Here is a 13,395-nt window from a genome sequence, read left to right on the forward strand (position 1 = left end):
CTTTCCAAAGCTCAGTATTTTCCAATACTCAATGATCTTAAGGGTCTTTTCCAACCTAAATGATTCTATGATTCTGTGGAGGCATGGGCTTACCAATAAGGCAAGATTTGTAGTCCGCTGCAATTTTTTTCCTTTGGGCAGATTGGTCTGTGGTTGTCTTACTGTGCCGGACCCAGTGTGGCCACCTCCCAGGGCAATTACGCCTGCCTGGCCTGCTCTTGGCTATGTTCCTCACCTCGGCTGCTGTTTTCATTCTCTTGCTTGAGCTGTTCAAGTCCTGCACCTGAACAACAGATGGCTGTGGTACCTGCCAGAATGAATGGTGAGTTTTTCATCATTACTGCCAAGATGTTTCAGACTGAGATTATTAAAGTTTCTTTAGGTAAAGGCAGTGAATTGCTGTCAACAGGAATCCAGAGAAAGATGGGACAGGAGTGCCACATGGTATCAGTGTGGAATTGGGGCACTTAGAAAGAAACTGTAATTTGCTGTATAAATCTGCTTTTTGCTTCTTTGGCTGTTTCAAGGCATGCTAGCTTTGGATAAGCTTATTATTCCTCTTCAGGTATCCAACATAATCTCTTTGAGTTACTCACATGTAGTTAAAATGGTCTTATAACCCTTTGCTGTGATCTTCCTGATCCTGTAAATTATAGCATTTGGAATGGTATCTAAAACTTTTGAGTTTGATGCTCAAAAGACAAAAATGTTGATGCTAAGTCCCAGAACTGGTGTTCAGTTCCTGTGCTTCTGCTGAAGGGCTGTTAGTCTGTAAAATGAAAATCACTGACACTATGGTAAGTTAATATTGTCAAGGTCATACTGTATGATTTGAAATGTGGTGAAGTTGTAAGACCTTGAGAAAGGATACTTTGAGAATGCGAGTTGAGGAATGCCATTGTATAGTGCAGATTTTCACGAGCAGAGGAGTTTTTGTCAAGTTTAGGAATAATTGAAATGAGCCCCTTGCTACCTGAAAAAAAATTTTGAAAAATCACTTTTGATTGCCTATGGATTGTAGTTGGTCAGTCAATTTGAGTATAACTGACTATTTCTAGAGTAGAGTGAAAAGGAATACAGTCTTACTTAGGGAATATTATCAAAGATATGGGAAAACACTTTGGTAGTTTGAGGCTGGACCGAGTGACCCTGGAGTCTATATATCCTTAAACAATACGTATGCTTTGTGCATATAGATCATTTTAGAACTGATACTCAACATTGTTATATGGTTTCAACAGAAACCCCAAGGGTCCTTTTAATCTTTACACTCTGAAATAACTTGTTCTGTGCTTTAGAATTAAGGGTTGGTTGGTTTGCTTTGTGTTTTGTAGGGAGAAAATTATCTACCACAACATTTTTTCTTTTAGTTTTGAGGCTTTCTTAGTATTGTGGCATATTCTCAGTCTGTTCAGAGTTCTTTATCCATCTAAGCGTAAACATAGCAAGTAGAAGGAGCTACAGTAGTAGAATATTCTATTTCTGTGATTTCTGAGTCAGCATTAATTATGATTTGCTTTCTTTGTCAGTGGCACAGATGTGATCCCTTAGAGTAAACAGAAAAAAATGCACAAAAAGATTAGATGGGATCATGCACATCTCCTTGTTGCCCTCCAAAAATGTGGAAATGCATGGGTTCTCAAGAACAAAACTGTGATCTTGAAAACCCCAGCACATGTGCCGCTTTATTCCAGTTATGTCTAGACCGCATACTCCATTTGATTTTTGAAGTTCTGCAGATACTAGAATTGCATATTTCTGCATGCCCCAAACTGCCCCCTCTTCACTAATCTGGGGCGTTTAGGACTGACTGGATCCAAGGTGGAGGATCTGACAGGTATGCTCTGGGAGCTCCTGGTGAGTGCTTGGTTGATCAGGCTCTCCACAACATACAGGGGTCAGTACCACTGTCTTTTGAAACATAACTGAAAGACATGGAAAACAACTTCTTATATCAATCCTACTAGTTGGAGCCAGTGCCCTAAAGGCAGGAGACCCAGCTTCAGTTTCCCTTGCAGCTTGGCAGTAGTGTGAGGTTCTAGACCCGGCTTTTGGGTCCAAGTGTTTACAAGGTTAGTGTTTTAGTATGTAACTTTCAGCCACATCTTTAACAGGATCTAATTGTAATTCTGCTCCCAGTGTGCTACTAGTTTATCCTCTTCTTTCGTATGTAGGTCTATAAGAAAACAAAATATGTACATTGGTGTTAGCAGCAGCTTTCTTTTTGCCTGCATACCCAGATTTGATTTATAATCTTGATGTTGTCAGCATCTGACTCTAATTAACTGGATAAATGAAGCTGAGATCTTGACTGAATTAGCAGTTGAAGAATGCATCTTACCAGAAGCAGATGGAGAGAAAAAACAGTGTGTTTAGTTTATGGCCATTCCCCTGGTTTATGGCCATTTCCTATTTTTAAGGGAAAAAGTTCTGCCAAATCAATTCTTGTCAAATGCTAATTAAATTATAGTGATGATTAATCCTGTTGTAAATACATTATTTCAATGTTTAGGAGAGTTATAAATAGTTTGAAGACTTAAGAGCCGTTGTGAATATATACTTAATCTGGAGTGCATTTGGAAGAGAGAAAATGCCAATTAGATAATTCAGTGACAGTTTATATAGTTTAATTTATCCTTTGTAAATAATGCTTGTTGTTATTACCCTCTGTTGTAGATAGAACTCAGCTAAATCTTTTTGTCAGTAAAAAAATTCCTTATAATGACATTTATACTGTCCTCTTTAACGTCTTTCTTTTCTTTTCTTACTAGAAATCTTACAGTTTTACAAGAAATGGCAAGTGTTGCCATTTCGAGGCTGTGGAAAAAGAAAGTGAAGCAGGAAGGTACTCCCTAGGGTCACTGAACAGGCTGAGAATAAAATCCATGTCTGCTAGCTGGCTCTATCCGGTGCCTTAAATTCTGTGGAAGGAATATCCTTTCATGGCACTTTCTACTGCATATATTAAGAAAGTGAGCAAGCAGCTTCAGTGGCTGCATCACTCTATGTATAGTCTGAACTTTGATTAGTGTAGGAACACTGTGGGGAAAAAACCTACCATGTGAAAATGCTACATTGTTAATTTAAAAAAGAATCCCAAGTCTTGCTATCAGAATATTTTATCTGCTGCAAGGACAGGTCAGCCCCTTACTCATTACTGGTGAAAAGACTTCCTTAAAGAGGTAGCATGTCTTGGTGAAGAGCTGTTAACACTGTTACTATGCTGCACAACTTGTTTTTTTCCAGCCAGCCGCTCTGGTCACCAGTCAGTGCTCCTCAGGAATGTGTTTGGAGGCAACCTTCGGGGAAAGCTCCATTCGGGTTCCAGATTGATGAGGTAAAGCAACAGACCTTAGCATTTCCTTAGTCCATCACAATGGCGCCTGCAACACCTCAGTTCACCACTGTGCTGGCAGATGTATAAAACAAAGTTGGAGGTTAATTTATTGGTAGTGGAGAAAAGAGATCCCTGCTCCTTCATCTGCAGTGTTCTATGAATTATATGCTTATGCAAGGTGAAATGCTGAATTTTTCTATGCACCGTAATTTATGATGCATTTGCTGCTAACAGATAAGAAAGATTTGCCAATTTTCAGTCATACACATTAAATATACAAGCTGGAAATAAATATTTTTTGGCTTTTGTTGGAAGGTTCAAATTTATCTGGAAGTGAAATGTAAGATAATGTTATAAACCGCCAGTATCTGTAGCCTTTTGAAAAAAAAGGTTTATCTTTCTTGTCACAATAAAGAAATAGTTTGACATTAAAAGTAGAGTTGTTTCTAATAAACAAACAAAAAAACCTTGCAGTAGACTATTGCATCTGCCATAGTATGGAGACAAATAGTATGTGTGTGAAAGTGACAGCTAGTGCAGAGAACATAACAGTATCCCGTTACGCATTTGCATCAATTATACAGGGCAAAACACTGTGTCACCGAGGGAGCGTTCTGTGGTGGCCACAAGTGTTTTCCTAGGTGAAAGGGTAATTATTTTGCTGTTAGTTCTTAATTTATTAATAGTCAGCACCAAATGTTAGGGTAAAGGATTATTCCAAACACAGTGACAGATCAGCTGTGTGGAAGATGCAGTGATTTTGCTGCTGATAAGAAAAGCTATTAGTGTAATGATAAAGGTCAGTTTGGAATCAGAATGTTGTTGAGCGGCATTTAAGAAAAAATGAAAAGTGAGATGAAACTCTGCACTGGTATAACCTGGTACAAGCCTACAGAGGTAAGTGAAACTTAAGTTGCCGTTCCAGCTAACCGTTTTGGTCATACTAGTATTAGAAAAGAAACAGTTGAGAGCCTGACCCAATTTACATTTAAATCAAAAAAGTCAGACTTTGAGAACTTGGACTGGGTCTTGAAAGTCAGCCCTAAGTATATGTACTCAGACTGTAGCAGATGTTACTAAAGAAGATAAATTCGATCCTTTATTGTGTTTATACTGTTTCTGTTTCTTCAGAGAGAGACTGATCAACTTTATTTGTTGTTTGTTTTTTTAATAAAAGTGTTGACTTTTGAATGTGAAATGGCAGACATTTTGCTTTAAAAAACAACAACACAAACCCCAGTATTTTTGTGACGGGAATTCCTTGCACCAATAATGATTTCCCTAACTTGCTACGGATGCTGTATGTTTCTGTAAGTAGCCCTTATGTGTTTCCATCAGGTTTTCAAAAGTGCGAACTGATTAGCGGCCATTTTGGGGGGGGATGGAAAGGCTTAAAATATGTATTTGTCTTTGATATATTATGTTTGAAAAATCAGATGAACCACTTCCTTCAGATAATATGCCTCAAAAAGTTGCTGGGAAACCAAATGCTTTTAGTTTTGTGCTAAACTTAAACATATCTGGGTAAAGCACGCAAGGTTGTATTGAGGCTTGTCCAGAAGGACAGCAGGTTCATTGTGTTCTTGCAGGGTTGGCATTTAAAAGCCAAGATTACTCCTGAAATACACTTCCATTAGCCTGCTTTCATTTGAACCAAGAGTGCTCCAATGATGCAGCTTTTTCTGCTGGAGAAAATCTGTGTTATATGAACTGGCTTTGACTTTACAGATAAAGAAAACCTGAAAAATTTGTTTCACATTTAGCCAAATGTCTGTAGCATTATTTGTAGATTACTTGCATGCTGGATAGCTGTATGCAAGATGGCATTCACACCTCATATGTACAGAGTACACAGCTCCTTAAATTCTTTGGTGCGTGTAGAAATAGCAATTTTTTTTTCTTAGATGTTTTTGAACTGCAACATCTATAAAATTCACTGAATGGAATACAGAGATAATTGCTTGCCTGTTTCACTTCCTGGGTTCAGTTTATGTTTTCATCAGATTATATCAGGAATAACTTGGGTAAGACCTAATGTCCAAAGTGGAATAAACAAAGCTTTCAGAAATCTAGGCTTGAAGGGACAGTTTCATGCTTGGAGTAAAGTTATTCACTAGGTTATTCTCTTGAAGAGTATCTCAATTTTCTGTTGTTGCTTGCTTTTTCCTTCTGGGATCTGTGTCCATAAGCTAAAATCACAACCTTTGCTGGTAGCTGGCATAAAAGAATTTATTTACCATGTTGCATAAACCTGACAAAAGCAAACTTCTGCTTAGTTTTTCTTGAGATATTTGCCTTTATTGTGTGAGGCGAGTTCAGGAATCTCTCCTTCACATGCTATGTTTTTTTGTTTAGTGACAGATTTATTATTAAGCAGAGAGGCTATATGGGAGATAGTGGGAGAGGAAGTGATAGATATATAGAAATACATTATTTGATTTTAAAACCATGGAATTACTTCCTCGTCTAATGAAGAATGTAATGAAATGCATTAAGAAACCGTTGCCTATCCCTGTCTCCTCAAGGTCCATGGAAGAGAATTGAAGGGGTTTTGCCCTCTTGTAAACACTCAGAGATGATTGCCAGGGCAGGGGGGGTTGTCCCGCACAGACACCACTGAATAATGGGGCAAGGGGACAGGTCAGAGGAGGCAGGATTAGCCGTCTGGGAGGAGGGCAGCACAGAATCAGGAATCCTGTAGTCGACTACTAAGTTTAAACACAGTTCAGTAGGTGCAACTGAAGCACACTTGAAGTTGTTTCTCTTCTTTCATAGGTTCAGTGGCTTTGTTTACAGTAGCTCTGCAAAATAGGCCTTCTCAGGAACTTAGGTTCGATTTTAAGCATGATTTTTAGATGTTCTACATTTCTTAATTTTGAAGAGTTTTATTTTAAAACATCCAAATACTATGTAGTAGGGTAGGAAAAAAAATAAAATCAGTATTTTCTGGTGAGGTTGCATTCTGCAGAAGTTGAATTGACTGAAAAAAGGTGAGTTGTTTGTGAGGTACTGCCTTTCTTGCTGTAGACTAATTTTTATTGTTTTTCTTTCCAAATCTTCCTTTGTATAAAATTTTCACAGTGTTAGGTTGTTTGGGTTTTCTTTTTATTATATTATTTTAATTCCAAAATGTCTAATAAGTGCTCAGCATGTCTCAGTGCTCAAGGTTTGGTCATGCTTAGCCATTTGCTAACTCTGCCAATGAAAAAAACCACAGGGGGTTGGCAAAGCTATTGACAATGCCTTTTGCAGTGCTTGAGCACAGTAATAATAAACTGGGCATTGCCCTTCATTCTGTCTGATTGGAAAAATCACCTGTGAATTTACATGAAACAACAAACCAGCTGCTGTGGAATTGGAGTCCAACCCACAACCTCGCTTACCTGAAATGCTTCTGATGTTCCTAAAACAGCTGGGTAAACACAGCGTAGGTGACAGTTTGAGAGGGTAAAGGAAAGAGGGTATGGTGCATATGATAAGACAGTTGCATGTCTTTCTGTTTCAGTTACTGTAAATGATTATATGGAGAAAAAGAGTATTTAGCTTGTGTTTTGCTTCACTTAATGCATTTAAAGAGAAAATAATGGCAGTCTGATACCGTGGGGCCAGCAAGTACAGGTCACCTTGATAGCTGCTAGGATAAACAATTCAAAACAAAAGCACAGCTGAGGAATGGATAAATTGGGAATTCTGCAATTAGGTGTTTTAAGTGCTGGAAAGAACAGTAATTTATTTATTACACAAGGCTTATGCACATTAATGCAGTTCAGGAATTCCACAGAAGTGATACCGTCTTCCAAACAGCCATTACTGTGAGTAACAGTATATTTTGTGATAACAGCTTGGCTTTCACTAATGTTTCACTTCGATGCAGTTCATAGCATCTCAAGAAGTATTGGTGAAATGTGGCTGACCAGTAAGGCTCCGTGCAGTAGTTGGTTTTTCATTTACTGGCAGAAGTCAACTGCATGAACTGTTAATGGTCAGAAATTACTTTTATTAGGCTGAAGCCAAGTGCCAGAGCAGTCAAAAAGGCTTGTTTTAAAACCTAGTACTCCATGAAGAATTTTGATTTTGAATGTAACAACTGCCATTTCTTTGAAGGCTATCGTTTGATTGTAGTGCTAATTCATGATCATAACACTCTATTGCCATGAAACAAAATAAAGAGAGGATGTTTCCACAGAACAGGGTATAATGCTTGAAAAAATATTCCTTGCAGGTAAGCAGAAATTATTCAGATTGATTCGAATGAGTGAAAAGAATAACAGAAACCTGTACTAACACTACAGACACACAGCCATTATTCTGATCACTCAGCCCGACGCTTTTGCTCTTTGCAAATTATTTTGAGTACATCAATGAGCATAAATAAACCATATTTTTACTGGCATTTCAATTATTAGCCTAGTGAAATGTATCAGAGGTGCCGTGTTGCTAATGCTTACAGCACAAAGGTATGTTTAAATAGTGAGAAATTCAGTTCTTGACTAGGGTGCTGTCATAGATGTTTGGATTTTTAAATACCAGTGGGACCCTTCTGTTCAAATGCCTTGACCTGTGTCACTTGGAACAGGCATTTTTGGTTAATAAATCATTATGGAGCTTGTAATTCCTGCTTGAGCTATAACAGCTCTATTTGGAAAAAAAATCTGATTCTGAAAGAAATATTTCTGGTGATGGAGAATCCTGGGTATATTGTTCCAATAATTAATCACTGCTGCTGTTAAATTATTCTTCTCTTTTAGTCTGAGTTTTTCTAGCTTTGGCTTTCAGTGACTGCATCTGATGAGGTCTTTTGTTTCTGGATTAAAGATCCATTGCTTATTAGAAGCCTCTTCCTCATGCAAGTATCTGCTGGTCTCTGATTAATTCTTTTCCTCACCACCTGCTGAAAAAGCACATTGATCAGAGCCTTTTCAGGCTTATGGGCAGAAGTCATCCCTCCCACAGTGGCTAACTCATTGTGAGCTTCTTTTGGACCTCCTGAAATTCAGAAATAGTTGTTAGGGCAGCACTGTAGAAGGTGTAGTTTCAGTGCTTTGCATTGATTCACTCTCATCACTGTATCTCCTTAGTATTCTTGCTATTCGTATAAAACAAGGTTTTGCTCTAGGAATTTATTTTCTATTTTTTACTAATCATTACCTCCAAATAATATAATTATTCCTGCTTTTTAGGCTGTGGGTGAGATTGCCGTCTTGAAAGTGATCTGCATCTTTTGTTTTTAAGCATTAACTTGTATGTGATTATACTAGAATTCAAGTGAGATTAGCTGACTTGTGTAACTGATGTGGCCCAATTCATTGACTGGTATTATACAGAGTTTGCTACCAGTGATTTTATATTTATCCATTTTCTTTCCAGTCATTGATAAAAATAGCAGCACTGGCCCAAAGTCTCTGAGACTACTGAAAACATCCCTCTTAAATGACTTCATATTTACATATTTTTTGCGATATCTCTTCTTCGATGGTTTTCAGTCTTTGTGGTGAACCTCATTAATTGTTGTATAGTGACAAATGTCACTATAGAAATGTCATGCTTTAAAGAAAATGTCATGCAGTCACATCTGTTACAGACTGTGGTTAATGTCAACCCAGTTACCTTATCAGCTGGTTTTGTAACATATTTTAAAAAGCTTGTCAAGCTCTACTTTCCACATAACTATGTTGATTATTGTTAATTATGCTGCTATCCTTTAGTCCTGTTTGCATACACTATCTTGTCATACTTTAGTTTTGTATTGATGTTAATCTGACATCTGACTACTAACCTGTAGTTAATTGGCTCATCTACTACTAACCTTTTTAAGTAACGATAAAGCATTAAGTTTTTTCCAGCTCTATCTTCTAAGAAGAAACACTGTTCTGAAAAAAAAGTTAAATCTTTCAAAGAGCTGCCTGTCTGGTCCTGGGAATTTAAACATCTTTCCTTCTAGTAGTTAGTGTTTCACATGTTGCCTAGTGAGTGGTAGTGTAGAAAGCATTTCCTCTTCGCAGTAAGAGAGTAATATTTCATTCTGCCTCTTCCAGTAAATCTATACTGTGTCTAAATTATATTAATACTAAAGTGATAGCAAAATCTCAGGTAGTTTGACCCATCCTTATTGTGGAAAGCAGATCTTTCTTAACATATTTGTAAAGAATTTGCAATTGTTTCTCAACAGCTATTTCAAATGAAGGCTGACACTCTCTCAGTATATGATTGTGGGAACCCGAGACTTGAAAAACAAAACAAAACCAAGGAAATGCAAAACTAAACAGGAGCTGCAGGACTGAGGCAACCAAGGCTATGTTTGTGTTAGCAAATATGGTGGTGTGGTATAAACATATCTATAAAACATACCTCTAGATTAGAGCAATTGGTGCTGAGGACCTGATGTCTATGCGATACATATTTTTAGATACTTTGAACTAGCTCTAGCCTGTCCTGCAGACTAAATGTCTGTTAGCAGTTGGAGTGCAGCTTCTGGTTTCGTTTCATCTCCAAGAAATCCCATTGATATGCTCCAAGATTGTTCCAGGTTGCAAACGCAAGCACAGTATGTGAGAGTGGTGGCTGAAATTCACTTCAAAAGCCCACGTGATCTGAACTAAATGTTAATACAGACACACTCCGGGTAGATGGTGTGTGGGCTTTACAGGCTAGGCTGCCTGTCTTGGATTCTCTGCTGTATAAAATAGGATCAAGTTACCACGCTGATAACTCTGTAGTGTTCTCTGAATGCAGGCAGTGACCCACATTGCGTCGGAAGAACAATTTTCTGGCATGTATCAAACGTCCTCACAGATATGTTGGGATGGTGCATCCATACAGAAGGAAAGGCGTCACTTCAAAAGGGAGGTACTTGTTCACGCTTCTGTTGTACTGTGTGAGCAGCACTGTGTTACCAAACATACCAAGTGAGTTTAGATCCCTCTGAATTCTGTGTGTAAAAATTACTTATTCTATGCAGTAAAGCCAAGTTCAAATGTTCCGAGAACAAACTTTGTCTTAGAATATCTCTCTGTTTAATTCTTTTACTGGAGGAGAATAGTTGAGGCATGTTTTGCAGACCCATACCAAAACACATTTTCTTATGGAAGTTGAGGTACATTGAATACTTCATGAGTTGATTATTTATTTATGATAGTTATGGTTTCATTAAAAATGGCACTACCTGCTGGGCAGCACAGCTATGCTTTTAACAGTTTTTATCAGGTTGTTAAAATTACACAGATGATGAATATTTCAATAGTGAGAAAACCATTTAACAAACTACATTTGTTTGAGAATCTTATGTTGCCTAAAATGGCAATGCCTGTTAATTTGTGTAAATAACCAAAGCTGCGTATGAAGAAAAAGGAACTTAAGGTTGCCCATAGCAATTTCCGCAGGTCAGAAGGGTGACTTTCCTGAAGTAGCAAATCAGTGTCTAGAGATCATTTTAGTCCACATTGGATATAGCAAAATTAATGTTTTCAAAGGAGCAGATCTAAACAGAAGGAGAATTAAGTATGTTAATGATTTTAAAATTATTCTTCCCCCCCCCCAATCAATAATGTGATTAGTGTACACTGGTAAAAATGATGGGTTATAGGTATGGATAGCCAGCTTTGCTATTCACTATATATAATTAGAATTGTGAGTATTAGTTATAATTATAACATGAATTTTTGTTCATTAATTTGCTTAGTGTAGTTTTAAGGTTTTCCACTTGGTGGAGCTTTATGATTGAATTTTTAATATATAAAATTCTAAATATTTGTGATTCAGACTTAGTAACTTCTCCACTGTAATGAAACAAAATAAATTTGAGAAAATGAAGTGAAGAGTAAATTTCAGGTGTTTCGTATTCCCTTTCACTTGATTCTTGGATCAAACGATTTTTTTTACAAGGTTTATTACTTGAAAATTCCTTGATGTGAATAATTTTAATCTTCTGAAAACAGGGTGGCATAATAGCTATAATAGCTACTGATATGTATATTATATTCACAAGTTTAATATTACTACTCTGTGAATGTGTGTATAGTTATACATATACATATGTGTTTAAAAAAACACAGCTCCCAAATTTGTAAAGTATTTTTAGCTAATGTAGTGGAATAGTAGTGTAAAATAATCTTTCATTCTTACTGTATAGGGTTTTATTAAATTCTGAAGGATCCAAAAGAATTTTAGAAATTACTTTCTCAGAATAGAATGCCTGAAAAGTTGGAAGACTTTTAACTGGAACGTAGGGTGTGAGATTTCTGTCCTTAGAGAAACTCAAAACTAGACTGCACAAGGCCATGAATAACCTCATTTAATGTTGAAAGTAGCAGCACTTTGCGCAGAGGACTGGACCAGGTAACCTCTTGAGATCCCTTTCAACCTAAATTATTCTGTGATTCTGTAAGGCAAATTTTTAGCTGTGAATTGTGATAACAGGCACATAAGCACTAACTTGACGGCTTCAGTTTTCGGTTTGATTGATTTGTAAAGTGGAAGATTTTGGAGCAAGTAACATTTTGATAGAATTGTGGAAGAATGGAGAATTTAGTATATAAATATGAAGAGGGCTGTCTCTTGGGAGCAATTAATACACAGTGTGTGATAGAATTACTTTACCCATCATCAAAATATATCTGCATGAAATGTAGCAACATTTCAACAGTCATAGCAGGTAATGAACAAGGTCCTCCACACATTTTTGCAGCCTATGTGAGTATTGCTGTGGGAGCTCTCAGTTCCTCCTTGTGTATATTATACATAATTTAAAAAGAATATGCTGCTCAGATCTTTCCACCCCAGGCTTTCCATCAATTTTTCCCATTTTCTAAGGGATTCTTCCATTCCTCATGTTCCTGATTCAGTCTAGTCTCTCATTCCCCAGACTTCTGAACTGTTACCTTGTCTTCACTGAAATTAACATTATTTTTCCAAGACAGTGTTTTGTCTTATTTTTAATGCTTATTATGTAAATTAAAATTTTACTTTTTTTAATAGTGTGAATTGTGAATAGTTGGTAAAAGGAAAAGGGAAAATTGGATGCTCTGTAATACCTAGTTACAGATATGACTAGATGTTCTCTTTGTCTATTTTTCTTTGCCTTGTTCATCTCTAAGGTGGGCAAAATTTAGGTATATATGTCCAAGAATGTAACTTAAAAAAACCCAAACCAACAACCAAAATCCCCCCCCCAAACCCCCCCCCCCCCCCAAAAAAAAAAAACCCAACAAAAAAACCCCAACAACAAACCAGTCTGGGTTGTTCTTGTCTTAAACTTTAAAAATTAAGAATTACCATTTCTGAATGTTCTTGAATTTAGAATCTGAAGTAATATACTGGGAAAGAGGGAAGAGGGATAATCATAATAAAGAATGAATTCCTGCTTTAAAATAATAATACTTTTCAAATATGAGATACAAAATATCAGCTACAAACATGAGAAATCTATACAGCAGATAGTGGACCTCCCCCGAATTATGAGTGAATAGAAAAATGTCTTGGTAGGTTGAGAGAAAACCTGGATGTATGTCTGACAGCCGTTGTCTGAATGTCACGCAGTGATCGAGCAAACCAAAATAAAGGAAACCAGGTCATCTTGATGGGGGCTGTGCTTAGTGCCACACAGATGTAGTGTGACGGTCTTTAAAAGAAATCGGTTTGGAACCCTCAGGCAGAGCAGTCATGTTAGTACGCCGGCCTCGCCGTGCTGGTTAGCCCTGTGGAGGACCATGTCCCTGCACAGCGCTGCCTACACCTTCCTGTGCCTTCGGGCGCCCGCATTGGCAAAGCGGACTAAACTCCTACGCTGCCTTTTCCCCTGGATCAACGAGACTGGGGTTTTTTGGCTTTTTTGTTTTTGTTTTTGTTTTAAATAAGGATGGATTTTAAAAATGTATAAATGTTCCTAATGAGTCTTTAATGTTTTTACTGTTACCCTGCCTTCCAACTTTACCAGCCTAGGAAACAGGAGAAGAAAAAAGCCTAAGTGGAATAGCTGACAACAGGGATCCTGAGGGAAAACATCTAGAGGAATAAATAGCTTTTGAGGCCAAACTTCTGTTTATAAAAAATATATCTATAGG

This window comes from Pygoscelis adeliae, unplaced genomic scaffold, assembly GCF_000699105.1.
Source record: "Pygoscelis adeliae isolate BGI_AS28 unplaced genomic scaffold, ASM69910v1 Scaffold171, whole genome shotgun sequence".
Lineage (NCBI taxonomy): Eukaryota > Metazoa > Chordata > Aves > Sphenisciformes > Spheniscidae > Pygoscelis > Pygoscelis adeliae.